This window comes from Chiroxiphia lanceolata, chromosome 16 (genome assembly GCF_009829145.1).
Source record: "Chiroxiphia lanceolata isolate bChiLan1 chromosome 16, bChiLan1.pri, whole genome shotgun sequence".
NCBI classification, from domain to species: Eukaryota; Metazoa; Chordata; class Aves; order Passeriformes; family Pipridae; genus Chiroxiphia; species Chiroxiphia lanceolata.
The window spans coordinates 15233361-15252026 of NC_045652.1; the positions used below are offsets into that span (position 1 = coordinate 15233361).

General features: G+C 52.7%; 1 long non-coding RNA gene across 1 annotated transcript; it reads left to right on the top strand.

Moving 5' to 3' along the window:
* Positions 1-281: 281 nt before the first annotated feature.
* Positions 282-17553, top strand: LOC116794996. Its single transcript, XR_004359940.1, has 4 exons — positions 282-463; positions 13845-14006; positions 15157-15322; positions 17027-17553. It is a non-coding gene; the product is annotated as an uncharacterized LOC116794996 (long non-coding RNA).
* Positions 17554-18666: the final 1113 nt, after the last annotated feature.

An 18666-nucleotide genomic window follows, 5' to 3' on the forward strand; every position in this document is an offset into this window, starting at 1 on the left:
GCCCTCGTGGAGGGAGGCCTTTCCTTACTGCCTTCCCCTGGTCTGTAGACCCGTGGAGGAGCTGGACTCGATGATCCCCATGGGTCCCTTCCAACTCAGGGTGTTCTCTGATTCTATAATTCCATGATCTGGGCTAAAGGCAAATGACAGGAGAGACCAAACTGTGGGAGTTGAGCCCTTTGGGTACTTCAGGGTGTCCAATTCCACTGACTCTGGTTCCATGAAGTCCTGCTGAGGGCTCTGACCTGCTGTCCCCCTTGTCTGTCCTGCAGCAGCTGAAGGTCCCCACCATGGTCACCACAGAATGGCCTTGGAGCGAGGGAATCAGGCATGAGGAACAGAGAGTGACCACCCCAACACCCCACCCACGGGTCCCTGGGCACGGATGCCACCACCAGAACCATCAGTGGGGACAGCTTTGCTCCTGCACGATCAGACACGGTCACCTGCCCAGCAGAGAGAGGTGAGAGCCGTGGGGGACGGGGGACAGCGGTGCCCACTCGGAGTCACCCGGCCCGGTCCCACCACGCACATCCCGAGTGGTTCTCCCTGTGGGATGCCCCGTCTTTCCTGTTTACTTGTCCTGCTGGGAATAGAACAATAAATAATTTATCGCCGATCGGTTGGCGCGGGGCCGACCTGTCAGTGGAGTTGATTTTCCCTGGCCAAGTGTCAGGGCAAAAGGCCAGGAACGCCGGGCAGGGGAACAGGCACCGCCACAATTATAAGATTAACACCTTGTTTGGTGGTCACACACTGTCAAGTGGTAAAAGATTGCTCCGGTTGGGCTCTATAGAGCATCGCTCACAAATTACCTTATTAAGCAGGATCTTGCTCCTGGTGGCTCCTGCACCTGTGTCCTCAGATATTCCCATTCATGGTGGAGAGGAGGCCAACACTCGGCCGGGGCTGCGCAGCTGCGGGAGCATTATTCCCTCTTACCATATTTGCATATCAATGAGCCCCTGATTAATATTTAAAGAGCCAGCTGTCCGAGCCACCTAGGAAAGAAAAAAAGCTCTGTGAGGTTTTTTATTTATTTAATTTTTTTCTTTTAGGGATAACACTCGCCGCCCTTTATGGAGCGCGCTTCATTTTTAAACCCCCCGAATCTTTTATTTGAAATTAAGAAAAAAAAAAAAAAAAGTCAGGGAGAAAAATATGAAGAACCATTAAGGAGCGATCAGTGAAGGAGTTGTGCTGCTCTCAATGCTCCTCAGTCCTTTTGTGCCGCGGGCGCAGCTGCACCGAGCAGGTTTTTGGGGGCAGGATCCCGGCGCCGACGGGCGCCCATGGGAACGGGATCCGGGAGCGCCAGGCCTGGGAAGCGGGATGGATTTCCACACTCCCGGCTTCCCCCGGCTCCTGCCACGGAGCCGTGGCTGGTGCCGATGTCCCGGGGGTGGAATGAGCTGTGTTGTCCACGGTGAGGGATGCTGGTGGTGACCCAGCAGGAGCAAGACACAGAGTCTTGGCTCCAGGGGGCCGATCAATCGAAATGCCATCAAAAAACTGGGAATTGCTATTTTCCGTGCCTCCCCGGCGCTGTTAATCGCCCAGAGGTTTTGTTTCCAGCCCTAAAAGCTGTCATTTTAGAGGACCATTCTCTTGCCCTTTTTTCTCCTGGAGCATTTGTCAATAATCCTCCGACAGCGGCAGCTTTGTTATCCCAACTAATTGGAGTCAAGTAGGGCTGCGAGAAAAGATCGCTCCCGACAGAGCCCTGGGAAAAACCCTGCAAAAGGATTTTAATTTTCAATAAAATATGCAGATAAGTAGAAATTACCAGTGGGGAAGGGGGGCTCTGTGGATAATGGGGCTGCTCAGACGTCGGCGGCTCGAGGGGCTTAATGAGCGCTCGAGCTGCGGCGATGCCACCGGCTCTGCGGGACGGGGGGCTCGGATCTGCCCCCCACACCTGCACTTCCCAGGGTCTGATAGATACTTCTGGGGGCAGTGGAGGTGAGGGAGCTGTTTGTCTGTCTGGTCGTGCTGAGCTGCAGCTGGTGGGGAAATATTTCAGGTCGTGTTTTGTTGTATTTATACAACAAAATGTAGGAATGTAGGAAATCCGGGCACCCCTCCGCAGTGGGGTTGGGATTGTTGTGGGATGCTGCGGCTCTCAGGAGGCCAAGGATGGACTTGGACCTTCTCAGCCTGTGGCACTGTCCCAGCCTGAGCCTGGTGGATGTGGATTTTGGCCGGGATGCTCCAGGCAGGGATGTGTTTGTGCCATCTGCCCATGGCTGTGCTTTGCCTGGCTGGTGGAAGATGGTCCCTTCTGCTGGTGGGGAACCACCCACCCAGCTGGGAGCAGAAATAAAAGTCCCTCCAGCTTCACTGGCTGCTGGATTTTCTGGATGTGGCTGGGATTGCCCAAAAAGCCTCTCCAGGTCCTGCTGCTGGATGCACTGGGAGCAGGGTCAGGTGCACCAAGGGATGATCTTTGCAAGCGGGTTTTCAGAAAAAGATGGGATAAAATATTTCCCAGAGAGGGGCTGTCCAGCCCCTCCTGCAGCAGAGGGCATTCCCACAGGAATTTGCCCAGGGCCAGGGGTGGGAAGAACTGCTCCCACCCACAACCCTGGCTGGTCTCCCTGCAAGAGGTCAAGGGCTGGAGGGATCCATGGGCTGGCAGGGAAGGGGGTGCCAGCACAGGGCAGACACTGCACGTGCTGCCTGCAAGGTCTTGGTGCTGTCTCCATGCTGAGCATGTCGGTCCCACCTTTCCCAGCAAGCCAGAGCACTTTCAGGAGGATTTTTTGGGATGTCTTTGCTGACTGTGCCCCATCCCACTGTCACGTGCCATCCCTTGGGAGCAGAGGGGCAGGAGCTATCTGAGACCACTAAGGGGGTGCAGGCGGTTTCCCGAGGGCAGGATGGAGCTGGATGACCCCACAGCAGCCCCCCCTGAGCCCCCAGCCCCTTGGGGAGGGACAGCTGAGCCATCACCTGTCAGAGCTCAGACGCTGCAGCTGCGCCTGCTTTGAACCCGCTGGATTAGGCAGCAGAGAGGGCCATGAGAGCACTTGTGCTCCACGTGCCAGGGCCTTCCTCCTCCTCCTTCTCCTCCTCCTCCTTCTCCTGGTACTCCACCAGCCCCGCAGCCTTCCTGACCTAACTGCTCTGGGCTGCACCAGGCACAGCAGGGATGGAGGTGGGAATGACCTCTGGGTGAGGGTCAAAGCACCTTCGGCCCCTGGGACACCAGATGAAGGTCTGCTGAGCTTTATATCCTTTTTATCCAAAACAGGTAAAGCCATAGGAAAATAAATAGGTGAAATCATAGGAAATCCCAGGGGGGAAGAGAATCCAACATTTTTAACTTTGGGAGAGCCAGAATCTGCATGTGGACACAGCCCAGAGCCCAACTGCAGGGGTTTTTCCCACTTTTCCCACCATGTTCCCTAATTCCCACTGTAGCCCTCCCAGGAGAGGAGCTGGGATGGTGGGACATGGTTAGCAGGTGGGTGACACCCTCAGCTTGGCAGATGTCCCTTCTGTGGGGTGACCAGTGTGAGCTCCTCTTACCTATGTTACCTCCTGTCTTCTGGAGCTTTTGCATCTCCAGTTGAGGTGTGGTGGGTCTCCCAGTTTGGGAAGGGTGCCCCCAGTTTGGGAAGGGTGTCCCCAGTTTGGGAAGGGTGTCCCCAGTTTGGGAAGGGTGTCCCCAGTTTGGGTAGACACTGTTCTGTGCTGTCCCTTTGGTGGTGACAGCAGAGTGTGGCTCGTGGTGGGTGGCTGTGACATGTGGGTGCCTCCGTCTGCCATCACGACGTAGGTTGGGATGATACTCCTGGCTCAGTGGGTGATGGATTGATGTTCCCAGCTCAGTGGGTGATGGATTGATGTTCCCAGCTCAGTGGGTGATGGATTGATGTTCCCAGCTCAGTGGGTGATGGATGGGGACATCGTAGGGTCATTCTCTGCTCTGTGGTTTAGTGGGCTGGTGGTATTTGGCCAAAAGTTGGACTTGACGATCTTGGAGGTTTTTTCCATGGTTCTGTGATTCCATGATTGAGTGGCCAGATCCTCCAAGCACCACCCCCCATCCCTCCTTACACACGTGTGACACCTCTCTCCTCTCACCTCTGTTTTCTCTGGTTTCCTCAATCCCAAATCCAAACCCACAGAGACAGACAGGCCCATCCCATGGTTTTCCAGTGGCAGCCAAACTGTCCCCGTGCCCTCACCAAGCTCATCACTAGGGCAGGACCAGGACCAAGGCTTGGCCTCAGTCCCCAGGGAGTGCAGGATTTGCCCTGTGCTTTTAAAAGCAGAGAGGGAATGGTTTGGGGTTATTTTTATAAAAACAAAGCTTTCTCCCTGTACTTTTTAACTCTCCCAGCTTCCCAGTCTGCTCCCCACGCTCCTTTTCAGGCTGTTTTAAGAGCCAGGGTGTAACATTAAGGTGATTTACAGCATCCCAGGAGTGGAAGGGCAGAGACTTGGGCATTTTTTTCCCTTTTCCTCAGGTGAAAGAAAACCTCAATGTTACCTCAGGAGCCGTTGCAGCGACCGCTCTGTCAGCCCTTGATTTACAGGCTCAAATTTACGAGTTCAAAATTATTCTTGCACTCACAGATCTCTTTTCTCCCTCGGCCGTTTTAGTGCTTGTGAAAGGTGAGGGGTTTGACAGCTCCTGGAAACAAAAGCTTTTAATATCCCCCGGAGTGGGGCTCTCCCAGGCAAAGGAGAGAGATGCCAGCAGGGTTTTCCCTCCCTGCTGCAGATTTTACTCACTCCAGGCTGGTCTTAACCAAACAGAGCAGAAAGTTTTGCTTGAGTTAAGCCAGGACTAATTAGCAAAGCCCGTTTTCTTGGTGCCTGTGGAGTCCCCTGGGGTTATCCCTGGTGGCTGGAGCAGTGCTGGGCTGGAGGCTGAGGCTGATGTTGAGGTTGCCCATCACTCCCGTGATGTTTTCAGACCCTTCCCAAATTTTTTTGGACACCTCCAGACTTTCTGTCAGAACACAAGGCTGTGGGTCACCCTCTGGGTTTATTTTTAATCCCTTTGGTGAGGCCCCTCCCCTCCTCCAGCCCCCAGTGACACCAACATTTTGGGTCTAAACTAAACTGGCAGGGGCCTTTAAAATATAACATGCATGAAATGCCAGGAGTAAAACAGCTCCTCTTTAAAGCACATGTCATGCAGTGGCTTAGGGAGCTGGGGGATTAAACCTTCCTGGAGCTTGGGAAGCGATGCCAGAGCCCCTGCTGCACTTCATTAAAGCACATTTTTGACACAGTTTGCCTTATTCAATAACAATTTAGTTGACCAAGAACCCAATGGGAAGGGACAGGCAACTGTGTAGAATTTTGTTGTGGTTTCATTTTCAGCATTTCTTCATGTCACTTTGCCAGCTGTGCCCTGCCAGGGGTGGCTGAGCCCTGCAGGATTCGTGTGTGTATCCCAAAAAATAACTGAGATGGAGTTGGGGTCAGGATGGTGTTCCCACAGGGATGTTGAGGGTCACCTCTGTGCCCACCTCCCCATCAGCTTCTCTGCTCAACCCACAGCCCCACTGGCCTCCAGTTGCACCAGGAGAAGTTTAGGTTGGATATTAGGGAAGATTTCTTCATGGAAAGGGCTGTCCAGCCCTGGAACAGCTGCCCAGGGCAGGGGTGGAGTCCCCATCCCTGGGGGGATTTAAAAGCCATGTGTATGTGGCACTTGGGGAGATGGGTTAGTGGTGGCCTTGGCAGTGCTGGGGGAATGGTTGGGCTTGATGATCCCAGAGGTCTTTTCCACCCTAAATGATCCCATGATTCTATAATTCGTGATTCCTAAAACCTTACTCTGGCCACTTGTGGACGGGGTGAAATTCAATTTGTCAACTCAGCTTGAAAACCCAGCTCCATCTTGGGTTTCTCCTCCATCCCCACCTGTTGGTGGTTATATGTCCACCAAAACCACTGGACTAATGGGATGCTCAGGATCCAGCCAAACCCTCCTGTTCTCCACCTACACCCCCTCATCCCACAGAGCTCTCCTGGCCGGGGGCCGGGTGGGCTGGGGGCAGGACAGAGTTGTGGGTCCCACAGAGGCGTCAGGGATGCTCCTGGGGTCAAGGGAGAGCAGGAGGGTCCCAGGGGAGCCCGGCAGCCCAGCCCCAGCACAGCTCCAGCATGTGCATCTCCTCCAGGAGCAGCAGCCAACGTTCCCTGGTGTGTCACGTTCCCTGGTGTGTCACATTCCCTGGTGTGTCACGCTTCCCTGGATATCCAAGGCACTCACACAAACAAAACAAAGGAGCTCCGTCTCTCCGGAGACACGTCCCAAACACGGAGCCAGGCCAGGCCAGGATGGGGCTGGATGCACTGAATCACTCAACCAGCTGGAGCTGAAGCCATTTGGGTCAAACATTCACGCTGGCCCCTGGCCACCACCTTATCTTGCCTTTCCCTTGCTCTACCTCAGCTCAGCCTCTGCCTTGCAGTTGCTTTGAGATGAAGTTTTTGGGCTTGGAGGTGGCACCTGCTCACTCAGAGCCACCTCAGGAATCTGCTGGGTCGGGTTTATTCCTATTTATTATGATGTCATTTTTTATTCCTGGCTAATTTTTATTGCAGCTGAACACAGAGGACAGAAAACAGCATTAGCAGAGCTTTGCTGAGCTATTAATGTTCCCCATGGGCGCAGAGGGAATTTAGACACTCAACAAGTGTATAAAGGGGGTCCATAAAACGTGTCTGGGCCATTCCAGGGGGGCAGCACTGAGGGGCTCGTGGGGGCTGCCCACCTCTGTGTGTGGGTGAGGGCTCAGAGCAGCTCCGGCTTAGCAAGGCCAGGCCCAAGGGACCTTCCTGCAGGATGACATCAGTAGCGTGAGGATGCTGAGTGTACTGTCTGGGAATCTCAGAGACGAGGGGATTTTTTTATTTTTTTTTTCCTGTGAGATTATGTGTGTGATCAAATATGTTCTGGGGCTGCCTGCAGGAAGGGATGTGCTACAAAAGCCACGGCGCCTGGTTTTCCAGTACCTGGGAAGTGGGAACCTCGGGTGCTGAGGCGACTGTGGGGCTGGGTTAGGGCTTCTCCACGTCCCTGCCCACTTGGTACCTGGGCTTGCTGTGGGCAGGGACCCCTGGCAGGGAGGGGGGGGGGGTGCTTTCTTCTGCCAAATAGGGTTAGAACTGCCCCACTCGTGTTCCCTGAATCCCTGTGCTCTTCTCCAGGGATGTGCTGGAGGTGCTGTGCCCTCCTGGGGGTCCTGCACCCTCAGGGACTGGCCCATGGCTCTGGCAGGGGTTGGGGTGCCATGGGGAGGCTTGGCTGGTTCTACATGTGGGTTCCACTGTGAGGATCCGTGGGACCATAAGAAGCTCCTCCAGAGGGACTTTATCCATGTTGTCCCTTTCTCTTTGTCCCTGCTCCTGCTGTTTGGGTGATGCTTCGAGCAGCTCTGGGGTGCAGCTTTGTATGGCAACAAAACCTGGCGTTTCCAAGCATTCCTGACAGGGGATTATACCTCAAAAGGGAGAATGAGGTGGGAGAGGGAGCAGAGGGGATGCAGCCGGGGGCCTTCCCAGTGCTGTGGGAGAACGTGGAGCTCAGTCTCCAAGGACTGAGGGAGTGAGCCCGAGTCCAGTGGGAATGGATGAGGGCTGGAGGTGGAAGGAGAGGACTTTGCTGTTCAGCTCTGCTCTGGTTCTGGTGTGCAAAGCAGGAAGAAAAAGGGGGGGAAGAGATCAGGACAGGAACTTTCCCCATGGGGACAACCTGCCCTGCACAAACGTTCGCCCGCGGGCTGGGGGGAGGCAAAGAGGGTCCGGTTCCTAAACTGGAAAATGGAGGCCTGGCCCTGGGCAGCTGGGGATTAGCTGGGGGGATGTGTGGAAGGAGGTGAAGCGTCGGTGGAGATCACAGGGACATAGTTGAGCCCCAGCCAGGCTGGGCAGACAGACTCCACCTCTGAAAGAACCGCAGCGCGTCGCGCTTGGCAGCGCCGCTCCCGCTGGCAGCCCCTCCAACTGGCTCCAAGTGAGCTCCTCGGAGCAGCCAGAGGAACCTCTGGACCCAGGATGGGACAAGAGGAAGGAGCAGGACCCCCATCATTTTCGGTGTGGGCGTTGGGTCTGTCCTGCAGGCACAGGAGCACCCGAGCGGGTGGGAGAAGGGACTGAGCTGAGCATCACCCTCACCCCTGAGGCAGAGTTCAAGGAGACCCAAATCACGGCCCTTCCTCTCTTCAGAGGGCATTTCAGGATGGAGGAGGGAAACTGGGACAGTCTGCCCCATTCCCAAACCAGCCTTGGTGCCCACTGAGCTCGCCCAAGGATTTTGGCTGCTGGGAAGGGATGCTCAGAGGGCTCAGCTGAGCCCAGGGTGTGCTGAGCAGTGAAGCTTCTTTAACCTCCCCGAATTTACTCTGATTCACCATTTTATCAAAAAAAAAAGAGAAATTTTAATATGGGGAAAAAGCAGAATTCTAACATCAGTGAGGATCTTTAGTAAATCAGTCAGATCCCCCATCATCCCCCAGCACAGAGGAGGCTGGAGCTGCTCCAAAACTCCAGTTTTAACCAAAAGAAGCTAAAAAGAAACAAACAAAACCACCAAAAAAAACACTTGGCCGTGGTTTTTGTCGCCCCTTCCCCCTCCTTTTTGATCGTCTCTGTCTTGTACTACCCTGGTCTAGGCAGATAACCGAGGATCTCACCCAGCTTTTCAAAGTAGCTGGAGGAAGAAAGCAGCCTTTGTGAGGGGCTTTCTGAAGGTCTCTGTTCTGGGAAGGTTGGAAATAGCACAAAAACATCCTTTCTCACTATATTGTGTTGCTTCCAGCTCTAAGCTCCACCACGACCCAGATGTTTAGATGCTGATGCTGAAAAGGAAAATAAGAGCCATGGGGAGAAAGCCAGGAGAGGGGGGGATCTGGGTGGAACTGGCTTCCAGAAACCTGCACTGCTTTGGTACAGTGTCTTTAGTTTAGAAACAGGGAAGAGAATTAGAGAAGAAGACTCAGAGATTGTGAATTAATATCTTAATTGGTACAGTGATGACCAACTGCCCATCTCCTTATCTTCAACCCTATAGTTTAATTTTAAGACAATGTTCTGCGTGTTCAGCCTTAAATATGTTGAGGATTTGGTGCTATCAAGCATTTTTTCTGGTTTTTGATCCCATTTTCCCTTTTTCACTGCATTGCTCCCAAGTTTTCCCAGTCCTTGGACAATTATTGGTGTGGGTTTATTGCTCTGCTTTTAAAATTGTCATTATCCAGGAGGAGGAGGAGGGACCTCCTCGGGTGGCTGTGTGGAATAACTCTGTTCTTACCTAATTGATTGGACAAGGGAAGTTAAGTGTGAAACTCCTCCTTATTGTCCGTGTCCTCTCTCTAATTATCCCAGCTCGGCAAGAACATCCCAAGTGTGCAGGACAGGCCCTCTCTGCTTGTTCTGCCTCAGCAGGAATTTCTCCAAACGTCCAGGCTGCTAATCCAGCCCTTCCAGAGGGGTCTGGGCGCGGGATTTTGCAGTCAGACAGAGCCGAGCTGATGTGGGAAGGGGGTGACCCCCACCCCCTCCCATCCTGTGTCTGTGTCTGTCCAGCTGCTGGGACGTGTGTCCAGCTGGATTTTGTGCTGGGATCAGACCGAGTGCACCCAGATGTTGGTGGGGGAGGAGGCTGTGGCACCGCTGTCCCCCCATCCCGACAGCTGCCCTGGGCACAGGGGTGTTGGGGAGAGGGGGGCAAGGCACCATCTCCCACCCATCCTGAACCCACTGCTGCCAGAGCACAGGTTGTCCTGGCCAAGGCCTGGAGCAGGAGGTGGGAGCTGAACTCATCCCTGCTCTGGCAGAGGAGCCAGACGAGCTGCTCCGGCGCTGATTCCTTGGAGCTGAGCTCCCACGCCTGGCCCCGCGCTCGGCCCGGGGTCCTGCGGCCACCTCTGCAGAGGGGAGAGGGGACATTCCCATCCTACGCTCTCCTGCCTTCTCGGAGAGATCGGGACAGAGATTGGGGTGGTTGAAAAGCAGAGCCTGGAGCCTGCAGAGCTTGGGAGCTGGAGTGACAAGGCTGATGCGAGTCTGCTGTGGCAGCAACCAGATGGGGCCGGCTGGGAGCAGGAGCTGGAGCTGGACACCGGGAAGGTGTCCTGGGAGGGTCCCCGGGCACCTGCGCGGGGTGACAGGCACGTCCCTGGGAGGGGATTATTGCAGGGACGGGCTGTGGGTCCCTGATTCCAGGGCCATCCCACTGCCCGGCTGCTCCACAGGCTGCGGGCTCTGGGTGGGTGCCGGGGCTCGGCTGCCCCAGATGTGACACCCCCACTTTGGGGACACGTCTGTGCCCGTGTTTGCTGCAGGTCCCTCGCCGTCACACTGTCCCCGAGCTCCCTCAGTGCCACCCCCGCTTCTCCGGGCTGGAGACCCGCACGGTTCCTCCCCATCCCACCCGCACTCCCTCCCTCCCTCCCTCGCTGCCTCCCTTTTCCCTGCTCGTGCCTAATTCAATTTGCTGCTCCCCGAACAGCTCCCCATAGCTTGACCATTAACAAATGGACTTGGCCGGAGGCCTGGGCGACCATTTGGATGCTGAAGCTGCTGCCAGGCGGGCCCGGGCACCCGCGAGCCGGCGGCACTGCCAGCACCCCGCGCTGGCATCCCGGAGAGCTGCCAAATCCCGGCGGGGCCGCTGCCAGCTCCGGGAGAAAGGGGCGAGGGAGCCGCACACAAAGAGGGGTTTATAGCCCGGCCGGGCACCTGACACGGGGAGGAGGGAGGGCTGAGACGTGCTTAGCCCCGATAATCCCCGGGTTGAGTTTAATATATTATTTTATTTTTTTTTTTTTAATCAAAAGCACAGCAACAGCTGGGGCTGAGGCTTTCCAGGAGATGAACTCATGAACAACTGTTCAAAATAACTTTATTCGTGCTGCTATTAGATCAGTGCACTGGGGAGCCACCAATTATTTGTGATTACTCGAGGCAGATAAGGCTGGGGCAGACCCCAGAACCGCGAGGGATCGAGGGCACCTCGTGGTTTGGGTGTTTTAGGTGGGCAGGTCATGGGCACCCAGCACCCATGGGAGCCCCTGGCACCCATGGGAACCCCCAGCACCATCCAAGCTCCCCCCATGGTGCTCAGGGATCATCCCTGGGGGAAGCACAGCTGGGGGGCTGCAGGTGGGCACCACGTGGAGGTGCAGGAGGCTCTCGGGATGAAGGGATGTTTGCAGGCAGATCAGTGCCATTTCTGCCTAAAAACCAATTAGCGGTGGTGCTGCAGGGCTAATTAGCCTGTCCAAAGCTGGTCTGTCCATCTTGTTCATGAGCCCCAGAGCCAGCACGGAATCAGCTCAGGGAAAGCTGCGGGATTTGGAGCAGGACAGGTCCCTTCCCAGGGATGCCCACGGAGCAGCACCCCGGGGTCTGAGCAGGGCAGTGCCCACCCACTCGCCCTGACCCATCCCACAGACCAGCCTTAAACCCCTCAGCCAGCTGAGGCCAGTGCTGGGCATTTTCCCTTTCCAACATGACATCAGGCACAAACCTGAGCGTGGGCCGTGTTTGCCAGCAGGAAAATCTCCCAAGGGAACCAAAGGTGGAAGCTAAACCACGAAAAACTGGGCTGCAGGGCCCGGGCTGCTCTGGCCAGCAGACAGACTGCATGAGCTAATAGGTCTTTTCCATTTCTCGCTCCTGTGATTCAAGAAGTCTCGTCACCGGGGAGTTTTTAAAAATAGCCCTGGATGAAACAGAAGACGGGGGATGAGGGACCAGGCCTGCCTTGGCTGGGAGGCAGCTCGGGCTAACAGGACTTTTCCATCGGGCTGTTCCATGATTAATCGAGACAAGAAAAGAAAAAGAAGAAGGAAATTGATAAACACAATGGTAATTCCATCCAGGGCTTGCCTTAGTCAGGTTATTAGAATCCTGACATCATGTCTTGAAAAGAGGACTGGAAATAAATCTCGGGGAGATAAGATCTGCTGGCTGGGGGTGGGGAGGTGCACCAGGCTGAGGGGGCCATCTTGGGGGTCCCCTCCCCAAAAACCTGTTTCTCCCAGTTTTGCTGGGTCTCAAACCAGTAACAGGAACATGTGGCTTCCATGGAAACCTTATACCTTCTTCTGCCTGCACTCGTCCTGTAAAATCACCCTCCACACCCCGACGAAAGCATTCCTGAAGGAATCTCCAGGTGGGTGGGAAGTTCATTTCCTGTGGTCATTTAATCAGAGCAAACACTGGGAAGTTTGGGATTGGCTCCAGCAGTGGGGGTGTGCAGTGTGTGGATAGCTGTGGTCTCCTGAGGGATGCTCCACCACAGGGTCCGTGTGGGAGCAGCTCCTCACCTGCAGCATGAGCTCTCCCGGGAGACCTCGGATCCGGAGCAGGCTGAGCTGTAGCTCTTCCCAGTGTCCCCACACTCCAGAGGTGCAGCTCAGGTAAGATGGAATGTCTCGTGATCCAAATCAGGAATTTTTCTGTCCCTTTGGCCTTTATGGCTAATTCTGGGGGTGGGGGTGGGAGAGAGCAGCGAGGTCACTCAGGAATGTCCCAGCCCACAGACCCTCTCCAGCCTCACTGGGAACTCGGGAATCGCCATTTCCAGGAGGCAAATGAAATATTCCCCCTTTTTTCCCCTGAATGTCTCCGCTAATGGTTGGTGTCAGTCTGGGGTTGATTTGACTCCAGTCCCCAGAGCTGCTGCTACCAGGGATTTCCAAGGAGTCCACAAGGCCTTTAATCTTTCCCTCTGCAAACAGGGCTGGTGTGACCCCAGATCCCGACCAGCCCCTGCTCGGAGCCTGGTGGCAGCCGGAGCCGGTCCTGGCTGAACTCCAGACGGGGAATTTCTGTCCTGTCTGTGTCCCTGCAGCTTCATCCCTGGAAATCGGAGCTGCTCCCTTCAGTCCTGGCTGCTCCCACCACAGCCCCCGCTCCCAGCCCAGGCAGGATGTGCTGCAGGGGGAAAATTGCCTTTTTCTTCATTTATTTTCTTTAACAAGCGATTTTTTTGCCTGTGAGCACACGCTCCATGACTTTTCCACGTGCAGCCCCTCTGCCTCCCTCCCCTCTCACTGTCCCTCTGATGCACAATCCCAAACAAATCCCACCTGTAAAGGAGGAATCCAGACACACAGCTCTGCTGCACCCTCCAAAGGGCTGACCCTCTCCAGCCCAGGAAATTCCTTGGCTACTTTTGGACCCTGCACAAGACTGAGTGGGTTGAAACATGCTAAAAAAAACATGTTATTGCAACATTCAGGGAGCAAAGGTTTGAATGTTGCACCCACAGATCTCCCACATCCTCTCTCAGCAGCCTGAGCAGATTATTTTTTAAATATATTATATTATGATATGATATTAAATATCCTTATATTTAATATATAAATATATAGGTAAGGGATATATATAAAATATATGATATTATGTGATATATATATATGGGGGGTTAAATATATATATTTCAAATATATATATATATATATATATATATATATAATTTTTTTACAAAGCAGTGGCCCAGTCACTCAGCCTAAAGGTCAGGATGCCGAGGGGAGTTATCACAACATCTTTAAAAATCCTGTGTCCTCCCTGTGAGGATCTGCAGGCGACAGTGCCCTCTAGTGCACCCCCTCCCCAGCCCCCTTTAGCAATAATTAACAAGCCCCTGGCTCATTAGCTAATTAGCACTCTGACATTTTTAAGGTTTATGGTTGGACTCGATGATCTCAGAGGTCTCTTCAAGCCGTGATGACTCTGTGTTTCTACCTGGACCCACCGTTCTGGGCAATCCCAGGGATGTTGGGACAGTCAGTGTTATCCCTGCAGGGAATTTCCACCTCCCCATTGCTGATGGGGTTTTTTTTCCCCCACTTTTGTTTTTGCAGCTCCCTCGGAGGACAAGGAGGATGAGAAGGACGAGGTCTGTGGACGTTGGATCCTGTCATGGAGCAAGTCCTGAGTGCCCTTCTCCAGGCTCAGGTACAATCAGGTGCCTCATTCCCTGTTCTCCATCTCTCCAACCTCGTGGCTCCTCGGACACTGCCCAGGTGAGCTGGGAAATCCCTGGATGATGCTGCTTCTCCATGAGCATTTCACTAATTACTCCTCCCAGCAGCACTACCTGCCTGGCTTCACTTCTCTGCTCCAAGCCTTGCCTTGGGATGAGAATTCCAGAATCATTTAGGTTGGAAAAGCCCATCCAGCTTAGGTTGGAGTCCCCATCCCTGGAGGTGCCCAAGGAAGGCTTGGCCATGGCACTCAGTGCTCTGGGCTGGGGGACAAGGTAGGAATGGGGCACAGGGGGGGCTCGGTGATCCTGGAGAGCTTTTCCAACCTCAGTGATCCTGTGATGAAAAATCCCCCTTTGCCAGAGCATCCTGTGCTCCCCCAGCTGGGGCTGAGGGAGGCAGGAGGATCCAGCAGGGCTGTGGATGCAGCTGTTTAACAGCTCCAGGACAGGGAAGGGTCATTCCCGTTCCCGTTTAACCACGCACACGTCTATTTTCCTTGGCTCTGACAGGGAAATGGGCTCCTCCAGGACTTCTCATTAAGCAGAAAAAAATTTATGAGAGAGGATGAAAATTGAGTTTTACTGTCTGAGGTCTCGGGCAGTGCTGGTTCTGCAGACGTTTTTGTCATCTCGGGGAGGACTGAGAACGTTTCTCCAGCGAAATAAAAACGTTTCCCTTCCACATTTGGAGTCGGTCGCCTCGGCCGGTTCCGTCCCCGGCGCGGAGCGATGCCCGGGGTAACCCCACCCCGTGGGGACTCCAAACAAAAGCCAAGCACCTCACAATTTATGTCCAGTGAAAAATAACGTGTACATGATGTAAAGCGTTCTGGGGATTTGATGCTAATTTTAGTGGTCACCTTGGCTGCCTTTGAGGAAGTTGCTGGTGCTGCCAAGAGCGAATTTACCCGATGATGGATGAGGAATGGGAGCATAAAATAAATAAATATCAGCAACACCTTTTTTTTTCCCCCCCCCTCCTTTTTTGGCAGATCGGTGTCATCCAAGGTCACGCATTTGTGGGGTAGAACTGCCAGAGCTTAGTGCTTTAAAATCATGTTTAAGACAGAGCAGCATCTTTAAGTGCTGGATTTAAAAAGAAAGGCTAAAGTAGGGTCTCCCAAAAATTCCTCTCCATTGGTCACATTTTCATGTTGGCATTAACTGTCTTCTCTCCTTGTGTTCAGGCTTGGAAGAAGCTCCCCATGAGCAACTTGGTCCAGTGTCCCTGCCCATGGCAGAGGGGTGGAATGAGATGAGCTTTAAGGTCCCTCCCAACCCAAACCATTCCAGGATTCAGCAAAAATTCCTCTTTTTTCCTCCTGAAACCGGTTCTGCAAACTCCCATGCCAGGTACTGACCACTCTATACTTGACTTTTTTCTTCTGTTCGTGGAAAAAATTGGGAAGTTGTGCTCCCAGATGGAGAAAAAGGAGGATTTACTGACAGAATACAACAAGCAGGAAAGTCTTTTGTTTCCATCAGCTGTTTTTGGAGAGCAGGAATGGTTCAATAGCTCAAACATTCGGGAAGTTAAATCTGGAAATGGCTTGGGAGAAAACAGGCAGGAGCATCCTGAAGTGACCCCTGGTCCTGTGGGCTCTGAGGACAGGGAGTGTCACTCCTGCCTCTCCAAGCTGCTGCTAATTACTTTCAAATAATTTGTTTGCAATTAAAATGAAAGCATTTTATTTGGGAAAAAAAAAAAAAAAAAAAGGAAATAAATCAGGAAGTTCCACCATTAAAACCCACAAGTTTTATTCGTGTGGAATACCAGCCACGCTGCAGCTTTGGAGATGGCCTGGAAAGATTTCAGGATCTGGGGATTATTTGATTGTTCACTTTTTCCTCCCTCTCCAAAAAGGCTGTGGGAAGGGGATGTGTGAGGGCACAGCAGTAACACGACCTGCAGAGGGAGACGGGCAGAGAGTTTGTGTAGGTGAAGTGGGAAGGATGGGACAAGCTGGATTTATAGCAACCCTTGGAAAAATGATACATGGAAGCTGTAATTTTTATCAGGGAAGGGGAGCAGACCACGGGTGAGGGAAGAAAATAATAAAAAAAGCATAAATTAGGAGTGGGGTTTGAGGGTTGGGAGCAGAAAGCCTTTGGCTTGGATATAACAGGAATTTGTCTGGAACGTGATCCAGGGAAGCACCTGGAAGTTACCTGCAAAAGGCTTTTCTAGTGAGTCGTGTTGGGGTGAGATTCTGTGTCATGGCTGTGCTTCCCACTGCTCCCAAACACATCCTGCAGCCACCACCCACAGCCAGTGTCCCACTGAACCAGATACTGGATGTATGCAGGGTATTCAGTATATACAGGGGATGTAATATATACTGGGTATTTAATATATACAGGGATGTAATATATACAGGGTATTTAATAGATACAGGGTGTTTAATATACACAGGGGTTGTAATATATATAGTGTATTTAATATACACAGGATATTCAGTATATACAGGGGGTGTAATATATACAGGGTATTTAATATACACAGGGTGTGTAATATATATGGAGATGTAATATATACAGGGTATTTAATATATACAGGGTATTTAATATATACAGGGTATTTAATATATACAGGGTGTTTAATATATATAGGGGTTGTAATATATATAGTGTATTTAATATACACAGGGTATTCAGTATATACAGGGGATGTAATATATAGAGGTTATTTGATTATACAGGGTATACAATATACACAGGGTATTCAATATATACAGGGTATTTAATATACACAGGCTATTCAATATACACAGGGTATTCAATATACACAGGGTATTTAATATATGCAGAGTATTCAGAATATACAGGGGATATAATAAATGCAGGGTATTTAATATACACAGAGTATTTAATATATTCAGGCCAGTGCATGATTTAAGGCAGAGGGATTCTCCCAATGGCTTTAGGACAGGTTTTGATGGCTGGTGGGCAGCTGCCTGTCTGTGCCCATCTGGCAGCACCAGTGCTGATCCCTGGGATTCGGGCTGATCCCTGGGATGTGGGGCAATGAGCTCAGGGCCGTGGCTTTCCCCCACAAAGGGAAGCATTTCTACAGGAATCTCCATCGTGGGGAGAGTGTGGGAACACCCACCTGCAGAGCCAGAGGGCTCCCAGCACTCCGAGGATGTTCCCTCCCTGCAGCCCCAAGCTCAGCACATTCTCCTCAGAAGCCAAGGGAACCCCAGCCTGCCCCCGGTGGAGGAGGAGCCAGTGGGATGAATCCTACCCCAAACAACTGGTGAGTTTATTTTGGGAAGTGCCCAATCACCCAGCTTTGCCCGAGGTCCCAGTCTGGTCTGGGATCCCCAGGGATGTTTCTACATCAGACACACGAGCAGAGCCCCTTGACTGCAATGGCTTGGGCAGAACATCCCATTTTTCCTTGTCTGCATTGCTCCAGAAGGCTCCAGGGAGACCTTAGAGCAACTTCCAGTGCCTAAAGGGGCTCCAGGAGAGCTAGAGAGAGACTTGGGACAAGGGTCTGGAGTAACATGATAAGGGGGAATTGCTTTTAACTGAAAGAGGAGGAATTTAGGTTTGATATATGGAAGAAATTCTTCCCTATGAGGGTGGAAAGGCTCTGGCACAGGTTGCCCAGAGAAGCTGTGGCTGCCCCATCCCTGCAAGTGTCCAAGGCCAGCCTGGATGGGGCTTGGAGCAACCTGGGCCAGTGGAAAGTGTCCATTCCAACCCAAACCATTCCAGGATTCTGTGATTTTGAAGATGAGCATCCCCAGAGGATTTTATGGCTTGTTGTTTGATTGGAGTTACTTCAGGCTTGCATGAGCAAACTGAAGGAGTGGGAATGAACCAAATATCTCTCCATGACACATTTCCACCCACCACATGTTTCTCAAAGAGCTGCAGCCTCACAGCACCCCAGACTTACCAAGTCTTGTCCTGACAGCCAAGTCTGGCTCTAAACCTGCCTGGTTTCCTTAGGTCTGAGCCCATCCACCGCTCCCTTTTTGATGCCAGGAACGCCTCCACGAGCCAAATTTCCCTGGTAATTGTGCTTTGGATTAGTTTAGAAAATTGCCCAAGCCCTGGGTGAGCGCTGGCCGGGTCTCTCCTCCGAGCACCGAAGGCTCAGGGGGGGCAAAGCCTGAAGAGCTGTGAAAGGCAGAGATGTAACAGATGTTGACACGCAGGGAAAATACGAGAGGCAGGAGCCTGAGATAATAAATCTGAAAAATTAACACGTAGGAGGACGAGAAAAGGAGCAATATGTTTTGGTAATCACTCTGAACTGCTGAACCCTCCTCCCGCCCCTCCAGGACGCCTGGCACCGAGCAGATGTCACTCACCCGGTGATTAACACATTACTGGATTTCTCCGGTCCTTTAATAAAAGTTTTACGTAACATGCAGGTAATTGCTTCCAAATGGCAAGGTAACAATGTGGCCTTCTGTGGATGGCATTGTTTCCAGCACCCAGGTGAAAACTCCTCTCGTTGTCGGGGCGAGGTCCCTCCGCGAAGACCCCGCGGCCGAGCAGCTGCTTTTCCCGTCACTGCTCCGAGCGCCAGAGACGAAGGAACACCCTGGGAAGAGGCAAAGCCTTCAGCTGGGGAATATTTTTTTTTCCCCTTCAAATGTCCAGATGAAGGGAGCCTGCGAGAAAGATGGAGAGAGACTGGTTACAAGGGCACGGAGTGACAGGACAAGGAGGAATGGATT